This window comes from Choloepus didactylus, chromosome 2, assembly GCF_015220235.1.
Source record: "Choloepus didactylus isolate mChoDid1 chromosome 2, mChoDid1.pri, whole genome shotgun sequence".
In the NCBI taxonomy this organism is placed as follows: Eukaryota; Metazoa; Chordata; class Mammalia; order Pilosa; family Megalonychidae; genus Choloepus; species Choloepus didactylus.
Genome location: NC_051308.1, coordinates 30,275,873 through 30,288,532, shown reverse-complemented (window position 1 = coordinate 30,288,532; position 12,660 = coordinate 30,275,873). Strand labels below are relative to the sequence as shown.

The following is a 12,660-nucleotide window of genomic DNA, read 5'->3' as shown; positions in this document are numbered from 1 at the left end:
AGGTTAAGTAGAATCCTAGACACGCGGTGAGTCAGGAGCAGCCACCAGCAGCCTCTGCCTCGCAGCCGTTCGTTCTTGGCCCCACCTGCAGGTCCTGCTTGTTATGATTTCATGCTGTCACTAACGCCTTGCTCCTGTAGCTGCTCTGCTATTGTTATCCTTGGCAAACACCGGTGTATTATTACCCAAGGCCCTGGGTCAGTAAGAAGACACTTGGAACGAGACACCACTGCTCCACACAGAGCAGGTGAAATTTGGAAAGGGGCCAGTTGCTAATCACAGTGAGAAAAACTTTCATTTTAGTCTCTATATTTTATGGTTCCCATTTGTTTACCTGCTCATTTCTGCAAGTTAGCAAGGAGTGAGCTTTAATCCTCCTCCAACAACAACACCAGAGTTTGCCCACGGCGTGCAGCAGAGGAAGTGTGGCGAGCGGCACAGGTCAAGAACGAGCCCCCTGCTCCAGTCCCACGCGGACCCAGAGCACCTCCCCGTGCACTTTGGCACTTGCAGTCAGCCTTTCACTTGGCCCAGGAGGCCTAGTGTGGTTGTTTTTCTTTTATGTGTTGGCTCTCCCTCTCCAATGGGACAGACTGGAACCTCCCGGAAGATGGGGCTCTGCCTTACAGCTTTCGATACTGTCAGGGCTTTCGTGCATAGCTGACACTCAGTAAACACTGGTGGGTGACGATAATGATGAGATGTCAATGATACCAAGGATGAGGACAAACTCAGCACTGCCTAGAACACATGCAGTTCCCTAGGACACCAGGCCTGGGTGGCTCCAAACTCCCCTCCAGAGAAGGTGTGAACAATGAAAACCCGCTGACCACCAGCCTTGATAACAAATACCCAGCCCTGTCCTCTGCCATCTGAGGCAGAGCCACTGCGAAGTTGCCAGGCATCTGTCACCAGGCATCGGAAGCCTTCAGTGGGAAGCATGTTTCTCATTTCAATCCTTCCTCCAAGCCGCTATGGAGCAAGGCCTTTCAGACAATGAGCCCCTGAAGAACAACGAGATAAGGAAAAGAATGTGGTGACTGAAAAAGGAATCTCTTCAGTGTCTTAGCACTAGCTGAAAGGTGAGCTGAAACAGTACTTTGGAGACTCACCCATGCATTCACTGGATGTGGGGGGTATAATTTGTGAATCCCTCCTGTGTCCTATTAAAGTCCAGCAACTTCACCAAAGTCTCATCAAGTGGTAGAGGCTGAAAAGCGCTAGCCAGGAACAGTGATGGCTAACCTTAGCACTGCAGCTCTCAAGGGCTAATCCTGGACCTCAGCTTCCTAGTCTGAAAAATGGGACTGTTGGACTGGGTGAAGGCTAAGATCCCTTCCAAATTTAGCATTCAACATTGCCTCAAAGTCTCATGAGACACTGTATACATCACTTTCATGTTTGCGGTTAATTGATATCATGCTGCACGCTCGTGGGCCCAGGTTTCATTAAGTCGAATCAGGATTCATAATGACTCCAAAAATATTAATAATATTCTTGGCCTACAGAGTACAGCAGTGGTGACCTGGGAGCCCAAATTCTGTCATAAATTCATTGGTAATAGGAAGATAAAGGATCTTATATTCTACAGATGAGGAAACTGTGACCTCAAGAGGTTGCACAACTGGGAAGTGGCATGGCCAAGTCCAGTGGCCCTTCTAGTACATGTGGCATGGGAGGAGCACGTTGTAAGCTGCAGCACTCCAAGAATAAAAAAAAAATAACACAACTGCCTTAGAATTACCTTAAGCGACTCATTTAACCTCTTTATGCTTCCCATTTCTACCTCTCAAGAAAATATTTCAACTGTTCACTAAATTTAAGCACCATGAAGAAGTACATTACTTGAAACCAAAGAAGCACCATGTCTAACAATTTAGAAATTGCTACTGTGTGGGCAAAGAAATAAAAAGAAAGCATTAGTAGTACCATCTTGTTAAAAAAAAAAAAAAAAAGGATTTCTTTCCTGTGTCCAAGATTTTTTTATTTTAATGGTGTGCTGCATGAAATTTTACATATATATATTCTGCAGTTGCATTAAAGGGTTACTTTTTTTTTAAACTTTCAGAACAAGAATGTCTCAACGGACGATAAATTGCCTTTCATAAGAAAGCTTGGCAGTAGTGCCTTCCGTTGTTATCCTTTTACAACATGAAGCCACTGAGCACTGGGTCTGCTCACATGTGGGCAGTGGGTTAGAAAAGGTTGTGTAATTGCACCAAGCAAAAAACATGCGACATCAATATATAAAGTGCTTTGAAAAAGTGTGTGAGGATCAGCCAGGGCTCTTTAAAAGGAGACCTCTTAAGCCTGACCATGCTTCTGATTTCAATCTAAATGGGTTTCACAGGGCTCTCATCAGGAAAATCAACATGAATTTTCAGAGATTTCCCCTCCAAGGGGCAATGACTGCAGAGAAGATGGGACCTTCAGCTGATTTTGGCAGCTGTGGGGAGGGATGGAGGGAATACTCTTAGCCCTCTAAAAATGGGAAAAGTGTTTCAGTTTCGTTAAGGAAATATAATTAACACATCATAAACCATATCAGCTTAAGCACCCAAAGGGTCCACAGTTCCAAACCTAAAACACACAGGGAAGAAACCCACAAAAGGGCAGCTGCCTTGGTAGCTTCCAGTGTATGGCTTTTCTTAGAATGAATTTTCAGCAAAGGATGCCCCATGTGGGGCATCAAGAACACTTCCATGAAAAACCATACGCTAGGCCATATGCATTGAAATCAATAAAAGGCGGAATATATTTCTTTCCTCCCCATGTTACTTACCCCCCACAACTAAGAACCTGCCATCATTACAAGCACTTGTGGAAATCTCTACAAATGTCTTTCAACAGAAATTGCTGAGGCCTAGAAATCTGAGCTCATCAGTTCAGGCAGGATGCATTTCCAAAATAAGTCATCATTCAAAAAGAATGTGTTATTTTTTCCTTTAGCAAAAAGGAAAGTATCCTCCTCCCCCTGCCCTTTGTAAATTTTCAAAGAATTGCCTTTACCCTCACCCTGTAAAGCATGAGGAAATTCCAGCATTTGCTCTGGAAAGTTACTGCACCTGGTTAGTTTTGGCATGGCACAATGTCCAGCACAAATTATCGTGTGTCTACTAGGCACATAGTAGATACACAGTAATTATTATGTTATGTTAATAACAGTTATGCTACCTTACATATGTTACACATATTACCTTACATAATTCTAGAAATAAAGTTAATATAAATAGAAATCATTTTTAAAGTAAATGCTTTAAAAATTACTTTCTTGAAGAATATTTAATGATGAAGATATTTAATTTAATGATAAAGAATATTTAATGCCCATAATGATAAATGAAAAAAATTTAGGACTTAAAATTCTGTATGCATATATCTTAGAATGTTTAAAGCTGTGTGTGACTCAAGGGTAAATAGAAAAACTGAATTGTCTTACAATCATTAAAAAATATTATTTCAGTGGTTTAAAATTAACACACCAAGAATCCCCACATCCAAATGGTTTTACAGCAAAGTTCTACCAAATGTTATCAATCCAGTGTTATATAAACTCTTTCAGTAAAAGCAGAAACACTCCCCAATTTATTCCATGAAGCAAGTATAGCTTCAAAATCAAACCTGACATGGACGGCACATGAAAACTATAGGATGTGAAACTCCTAAAAAAAAGTTTAGCAAATCAAACCCAGCAGTATATTTAAAAATAATGACAATGACCAAAGTGTCTTTAATGTAGTGATATAAGGATAGTTTAACATCAGAAAATATCTTAACATAGCCCCTCCATTAACATATTAAGGACAAAATTATCACCTCAATAGATGTAGAAAACACATTTGCTAAAAATCAATATCCATTCATACAATTTAAAAATAATTAGCAAATTGTGACCAGAACTTTCTTACTTTGATAAAGGGTATCTACCCATACCAGAGCAAACATATTGAATGGTAAATGGTAGAAGCATTCCTTTAAGAGCTCTAGAACTGACAGAGGCCCACCATCATCACTCTTGTTCAACATGGTACTGAAGAACTTGGAAGAAAAATAAAAATATTTACTGAATAGCAATAAAAAAGACCTAAATAAATGAAGAGTTATAACACATTCATGGATGATAAGACTGAATATTTTGAAAAATATCAATTATCCTCAAATTAATCTACAAATTGTAAGCAATTGCAATATAAATATTAATATGATACTTTTGGCAGAACTTGAAAAGCTTATCCTAAGAGCCAAGAATAATCAAGGTAAAAGGGGGTGCACACAATCAAATATCAAGACAGTAAAATGGTATTGAATTTGGTGTCGAGAAAGACCAGTAGACCGATGAAACATAGATGAGAACTTGGTATGACAAGAAGCAAAACAAATCAGTAATGATAGGATGGACTATTCAATGGATAGTGCTGAAACAACTGGTTACCCTTATGCAAAAAAAAAGATGAAAGGAGAGCCCTTCCTGAACATGTATCATCATATGAAAAAGCCCTTCTGAGTCAGTCATGGAAACACAATGAGAATCCAGAGGAATGTGAGTAACCTAGAAGGTAATTCTGCCCTCTGGAAGGCAGGAGGGAGAGTGCCAAACGCCATCAGTGACAAATACTGGCTCTCAGACCTCAGAAGGCAGCTCCCTGCAAAACGGTTTTTCACTTCCGAGATAACAGCACTCCAACTAAAACACTGCTGAAGTTCCCAAGTAGGTCACAGCGTCTCCACCAAAGTGCTCAATTATTTGGGGGTATAAAAGTGTACTACCAGCATTTTCATCAAAGGGAGAAAAAAGTAATGTGTCTTAGCTGTAAGCCTCAGACTCACCCAGGATGTTAAGAGAATAATGAAGCCATCTGAATGTGAACAGCAGTGTTTGCACTGTTGGTGGTGTGACTCATAGATGTAGCTTTCCCTTATCTTCCCTCCCCTCAGTGAGACTGAGGACTGGAACCAGGGCGAACGTGGGCTCTGGTGAGCTGCGGACATCTGCTGTGACATCTCTGCCCAGAGAAGTTTGGGAAGGTGCGCAAAGCAAAGAAAAAAGAGCAAGGAATTCTGCAGGATCTGGTAATAAAATATGTGATCGAGGCAGAGCTTCTTCCCTCGCTCCCTTCTTTTCTCCAAAAGATGAACTTTAACTCACCTGGGACAAGTAGCCTGCCCGAGGATGGGATGACTGATATTTCCTCACAGTATCATTGCACATGATTTTCATATTAAATCCAAAATCCAATGCTCCATTTTCAGGCTCCTGGCAACACCCCTCTCCATCCCTCAGCCCCAAGGACTACTCCTTCTTTAAACAACCCACTTCCCAACCAAGTTCCCGCTGAGACAGCCCACAGGGGACCTGACCCCACCTGCAACCCCTCCCCATCCAGAATGCCCACCTCTCTTCTCACTCCATCAACCCTTCCGGCCTTAAAAGTTCACTTACATTATATCCCCCCAATCAGTGTATTTTTAAATATTTACTAAAATCCTACTACATGCAAGCCATGGTGGCAGGCGCTATAAGGAACTCACAGAAAGAAAAGAAAAAAGTTTACACTTTGGAGCAGACAGGCTGTATCTTTACTCTCCGACCCCTCAGCACCTGCATTCTCCATCAGTGTCAACATGGTGACATATCACTTTTTTAAGTTAGTGTGTGTCCGTGCATGTGTGTGTGTGTGTGTGTGTGTGTGTGTGTGTTCTGCCCTGACAAACAAGCTACCCAGGCACCTTCTATTACTACAGTGTCTAAAGAACTCTTCACAGAGCTCTGTACACAATGGAATTCCTTTTTCCTCTAACCAAAGAAAATGGCCCCAAACTTTGTTTTATGATATTTTGATATTCAAAATAATTACCAACTTTTATGGTACAGGCATCAATCAGTCAAAATGGAATCTTTGATGACCATGCATACACATGGGTCCGTGTGTCTATCTGCTCCCTAACAGAATATAAACCAGCCAGAGTGATGAGCAGAGTCTTGAAAAAAAACCCTGCTGTATCAGAGGTTAGCCCCTTAGTCACTGACTCATGGGGAGATTCCAGAGATCCTAGAGCAGGGGCCTGGGAGGTGGTGGGGACTCAGGGAAGCAGCTATGTGCCAACAAGTATGGTAGTGTTCCAATAATTTAACAACCAGCGTGGCCATACATGTGGGTACCAGCTAACCATCAGCCATTTGAAGTAGAGGATGACAAGGACAATCCCTGGATGGCTAGACCCAAGAGCAGAGCCTTGGGTCAGGTGGCATCCAAGAGGCAGCAGAGGCTAATGTTTATAAGGTGTAACTTTGCTGGAAGGGGTCATTTCAAGAGTGACATTTGAAGACCACCCAGCATTATTCTGCAAACCTTTCAGAGGTCTGCAGTCTGCAGTCTGAGTCAGGTATACGAATTCACAGTTTCTCAAAAGCCCTACCCTCTACTGAGAACACATGTGCCAGGAAACTGGACTCGGACCTAGCATCACACTGTCAAGAAAGGAGAGTAGCAAGCCCAGCATTCCCAAAACTCCCCCAGCAGGGATGCAGCCGAGGGGACAACAGCATTATGCACAGTCAACATAGTCCCATATATTATGAGGGCTTTCGATAACCACAGACCACCTTCCTGGTAGGCATACAACCATGATAAACAGGTTAGACAATTAAGGAACAAAAGTCAAGTAACTCAGACAACCTAGATGAAGAAATGGACCACTCTGGCTTCTGCAGTTCATTCATACCATTCAGACTTCACCTGCTAAACAGCCAACTCTCCTCATTAAAGTAATTTTTATTCCTAGTCTTTCATCAACCCACTACTTTGTTCCAATCATTTTGAGGTTCACATGCTCCCTGCATGAGATTCTACACCTTAAAGATATAAAAAGAAACAATGAATCTCAGTACTGACATGACTGAAAACACTTGAGAGTTAACATTTTTATTTTTATTTTTTTTCAACCGGAGATGAAAAACAAAACTTTACTCATACAAAGACTGAGCAAAGGTTGCAGAATTATATCCTATAGGAGTCTGGTTTGGGGGCTTTTTCTCCCTTTCTTAGAGAGTTAACATTTTAATTCTCTTTTCACCTATTTCATCCTTCTGATTTGTGATGTGTGCTCATTCTGAGCCTATCCCAGAAGCAGGCACTGGAAGAGTATCAGGAAAAGGAAGGAATCACTAATAATAATCTCAGACGTGTCCCAAAATCCAAAGCAAATCATGGTGTGTGTGTATGTGTGTGCATGTCTGCTCTCATGCACATTTTTAGACAGACTGAAATCTGATTAGAATGAATATCTAAGATACCAGTGTGAGAAGAGAAGACAGGAGTTAACAGGAAGTCAGGGGAGGGGAGGGCGTCTCACCACATACGTGATTCTTCCCTTTTGTTCTATTTTATAGATGTCACCTCCTTCCTTGTGCCTACCTTGCTGGATGACACTGCCAGTGGCCTAGGGCAAAAGTCTTTCCTTCCTGTCGCTAAAGCTTATGGTGCTAATTCCATGGTTACAGAACTTTAAATGCAAAATGCTCACCCACTCATGGGTTTTACTGATTCTGTTGTGGTAAAACCAGGCAATAATGTCCGTATTCAAGATGCTACTCCATGTTTCTCAAGAAGAGACCCTGATATACCTTAGACCATCTTTCTCAGAGTGAGGAAACAACTGGGCTTTTAGAAGAAAATACAGTATGAGATTTAAGGAAGTATTTCTTAGACAAGATATTCAAAAAACATAAACCATTCAGAAGAAGATGGCTAAATTTGACTCTGTTGAAGTTAACAACTTTTGCACAAGAAAAGACTCCTTAATCAGTGAAAAGACCAGGCACAGACCGAGAGGAGATGCATGCCACACACATAACCAAGAAAGGATTATTGTTTAGAACACAAAGAATTCCTAAGTCAATGAGGAAAAGACAAACACCCAATAGAAAAAATGGGCGAAGGATATAAACAGGCAGTTTATAGAAGGGGACGTTCCAAATAGCCGATAAACATATGCAAAGATGATCAATCCCACCAGGAATCAGGAAAATGCTAATTAAAACAAGTAGACACCATTTCTCACCCATTTGGCAAAATTTAAAGTTTGATAAAAAACAAGTGTTGACAGAGAAGAAAAAGGATGGTAGTATCAATGGAACAACCATTTTATATATACATATATACACATACATATACATGCATATATACACATACATATATATACACATATAATATATACATACACACACATCACAGAGAAACTTCCACATAGGTGGGGAAAAAAAGACATAAGAGAATGAATATAATAACATTGTAGGTAACAGCAAACACAACACAAACAAATGTTCTCAACAGAAATAAATAAACCATATATTTACACAATGGAATACTATAAAGAAGCTAATACTATACACATATTGACTTGAAAAAGCAAGTTGCTAAAGAATACGCACAATATGATACCATTTATGTATACAGATTTTTAATGGATCAAGACTATATATATGTTTATATTTGTTATATAACCAGGTAATAGTCTCTTCAACAAACAGTACTGGGATACCTGGAAAAGAATGAAGCTGGACCCCTACCTCACACCATATACAAAATTCAACTCAAAATGGACCAAGGACCTAAATGTAAAAGTGAAAAACAGGAAAATTTCTAGAAGAAAATATAAGGGTAAATCTTCATGCTCTTGGATTCAGCAATGAATTCTTAGATTTGACACCAAAAGCACAAGCAACAAAAGAAAAAATAGATAAATTGGACTTCATGAAAATTTAAAACTGTACAACAGAAGATATTATCAAGGAAGTCAAAAGGCAACCTACAGAATGGGAGACAATGGTTGCAAATCATTTATCTGAGAAGAGTTTAATATTCAAAATATTTAAAGAATTCCTATCTCTCAACAACAAAAAGACAACAACCCAATTAAAAATGGTCAAAGGACTTGAGCAGGCATTTCTCCAAAGAAGATATACAAATGGCCAATAATACATGAAAAGATGCTCAACATCATTAGTCATTAGGGAAGAGAAATGCAAATCAAAACCACAATAAATACCACTTCATACCCACTAAGATGACTATTATCAAGAAAACTGAAAATAACGAGTGTTGGTCAGGATATGGGAAACAAGAACCCACATACATCGCTGGTGAGAATATAAAATGGTGCAGTTCACTGTGGAAAACAATTCGGAAGTTCCTTAAAGAGTCAAACACAGAATTATTATGTGACCCAGAATTCCATTCTGAGGTATATACCCAGAAATACTGAAAAAAGTACCCAGATACTTGTACACCAATGCCCATTTTTATTCATAATAGCCAAAAGATGGAAACAACTCAAATGTCCATTAACAGATGAATGGATACACAAAACATGGTATGTACATACAATGGACTATTACTCACCTGTAAAAAGGAATTAAATTCTGATACATGTTAAAACATGAATGAACCTTGAAAATATTATGTTGAGTAAAATATGTCAGATGCAAAAGGACAAATATTGTATGATTCCAGAAAATATTGTATGATTTTCTAGATATGAAATATCTAGAAAAGGCAAATTGATAGAGACAGAAAGTAGATTAGATGTTACCAGAGAGGGATGGGGGTGGGAGTGGGGGGTTTGGTGAGGAATGGGGAGTTACTGCTTACTGGGTACTAAGTGTCTGTTTTAGGTGATGGAAAAGTTTTGGAAACAGATGCTGGTAATGGTTGCATAACAATATGAATGTAATTAATGCTGCTGAATTGTACACTTAAAATGATTAAAATGACAAATGTTGTTATAAATATTTTGCCACAATAATTTTTTTAATGCAACAAAATATAAACACTATTAATGGGAATGATAAACACAGGTTACTCTAGAAGTTAACATTTGTAAGGAAGGAAAATGGTATCAGGAAAGAGTACACAGAAAATCTGCCGAATCTTCATCACTTTAAAATAATACCGGATTGGAAGCAAACGTGGCATGCTGTCAAGATCTGAGAAACCTGGGTGACAGATATTCATTATATTATTCTCTATTCTTACATGTAGTTTAGAAATATTTAAAAATAACCAAGAGCTTCAAGATGCTCTTTTAAATCTAACAGGCATTTTTCTCTTTTGTTTCAGGGCAATAAAAGGCATTCCAGACAGAGGGAACGGCATGATGGAAAGCATGGAGGTTCAAGAGTACATGGGGTATTCGAGGAACAGCAATTAACCCATGAAGTTAATTAACCCATGCAGCCAGAGGGAACAGAGATGAGGGATGGGAACAAGCCTCTAGGCCACCATTGCTGCTGCTTCCTCAGGAGTGCACAAAAGGCTACAGGTGGGCCACTGGCTCCTGAGACCACTGGGCTGCAAGGTAAGAGCAGCTTGGGTCACCTCTTCTGGAAGCCCTGGACGTGGGGAGCCCTTACCCCACCTGAGGAGCCTGGGCTCTGCCGTTCCTGCTTCCTCCCAATCTTTCTGAGTGTGACTTGACTTGCAGCTCAAGTCTGACTCCCTGTTCAGCCTCTTCTCCCACTTGTTTGCAGGTAATCAAGGATTGCGGACCCCCAAGTCACTGCCATCTCCGGAGAACAGCTGATCCAGCTGCCTCCCTTTGGTCATATGAGTATCTAAAACCAGCCAGCTGCCTCTCCTCTGCCTGGGTATCCTCAGTCTTTGTCATCTTCCCCTGGGTCCTCCTCAAGGCCCTGTCACCTCAGCTGTCCCAACTTCTGGCTCCTTGATACTCTCCTTGGGAATGACACTCCCCAGTCCTCAGAGCCACACACAGGAAATAATGACATTAACTGGTAACAAGGGAAGACATTCTTCTTTACCGATTATCATTTTCCTGACAGGAGTATTCCGACTCGAGAAGAGCTACTTACAATATTCCACTTCCCACCTGTAATACTTTGCATGACCCAAGAACAGGGAAAAGTGGAAACCTGTGATCTAAGGGAGGTGAGCTTGGGGCAGGTACCTTGGGCTGGGCAAGAGCCCTCCATCGTGGAACCAGGGCATGGAGGAAGCAAGTTTCCTTCCTTCTGGTTCTCCAGCCCAAGTCAGGCTCCTCCTAGACAGGCTCTAACCCACCCCCCACCCCCAGCCCCCCTGAGACACCTGACCTGCAGCCCCCATCGTTTTCCCCTGACAGCTTTCTGTAGTTTTTTGGGTGTCTCCTTTTTCCTCGCAGTTTCTCCAATCTCCTTATTGCTTTTCCCATACCTGCCTTTCTAATATCACTATCTCACCAAAACCTCCCTTTTGCTCCTCTTCTCTGCTCTCTCCCCACTCATTTCCAGCCTTAAAGGGTATTAGTTATATATCTGTGTGTATGTATGTATGTGTGTGTTATTTTTCTAAACAAACTCAAAATGCAGGATTTCAAAACTTCAAGAATTATGGAGTAGGAAACTAATTCTACAAACCCAGAGTTACAATTTTCAGAAATTTCCATGTTAGGGCATGTACTAACAAAGTGTGATCTGCAACCCAATTCAGCAAGTTACAATAACTTCTCTCTGTCTTCCCCCTCCCCGAAGAAAAGAAAAATATAGAAAATGTGGTAACGGAAGCTGTAAAAAAATATACAGAGAGAGAGAGAGAGACTCAGGAAGTCAGTAGCCATCAGAAAAATTCCTACGGGTTGAGGAGGAGGAGATTGTCTTAAGAAGTAACTCCTTAGGAAAAGGAAAAATTTACTGTCAGGAGGGACAACTTTGGGAAGGAAAAACACGAAAGCATTGAGAAGATCATTGTACTAACCATAAACCTAATCAGTGGACCAAAACAATGTCTTCTAAATTTTTGATAGAAATTGATGTAAAGACAAGAATTCACTTTCTAATAAATCATCAAAATGTAGCTCTTCTGGAAAGTGAATCAGATGAACATTTTTATTAGCTCATGATCTTTTTTACTGGCCTCATGTTGATATCTGCTTTTTTGCCATACGAAATGTCATTATTTTCTGAGGAATTTCAGCTTAATATCTGCCTAGATGAAAAAAGAACACGGACTTGCTCTCGGTGGGAACAACCCAGGTGCAGCAGAAAGCAGCAACATTTCCTCCGGTTCCATCACAGTCTTTCACTAAGGGTCGTGGACCTCTGGGTTCTACAGGCCTGTGCCGGTTTGAGTGTATTGTGCCCCCCAAATGCCATTATCTTTGTGGTCTTGTGTGGGGCAGAAGTTTTGGTGCTGGTTGGATTTGCTTGGAGTGTGCCCCACCCAGCTGTGGGAGATAATTTTGATGAGATGTTCCCATGGAGGTGTGGCCCCACCCATTCAGGGTGGGCCTTGATCGGTGGAGCTACATAAATGAGCTGACTCGGGGGGAGGAAACTGAGTGCAGCTGGGAGTGATGTTTTGAAGAGAAGCAAGCTTGCTAGAAAGGAACGTCCTGGGAGAAAGCCGTTTTGAGGCCGGAGCTTTGGAGCAGATGCCAGCTGCCTTCCTAGCTAGCAGAGGTTTTCCGGACTCCATTGGCCATCCTCCGGTGAAAGTACCCGATTGCTGAGGTGTTACCTTGGATGCTTTGTGGCCTTAAAACTGCAACTGTGTAGTGAAATAAACCCCCATTTTATAAAAGCCTATCCATCTCTGGTGTTTTGCATTCTGCAGCATTAGCAAACTAGAACAGATTTTGGTACCAGAGGAGTGGGGTGCTTTTGCT

At 41.0% G+C, this 12,660-nt stretch overlaps 1 protein-coding gene across 4 annotated transcripts in view; it reads right to left on the bottom strand.

The window, feature by feature from the left end:
• The window catches only part of KIF26B (kinesin family member 26B), a 534,059-nt gene that overhangs the window by 438,850 nt on the left and 82,549 nt on the right, over positions 1 to 12,660 (bottom strand). The window lies entirely within an intron of this gene.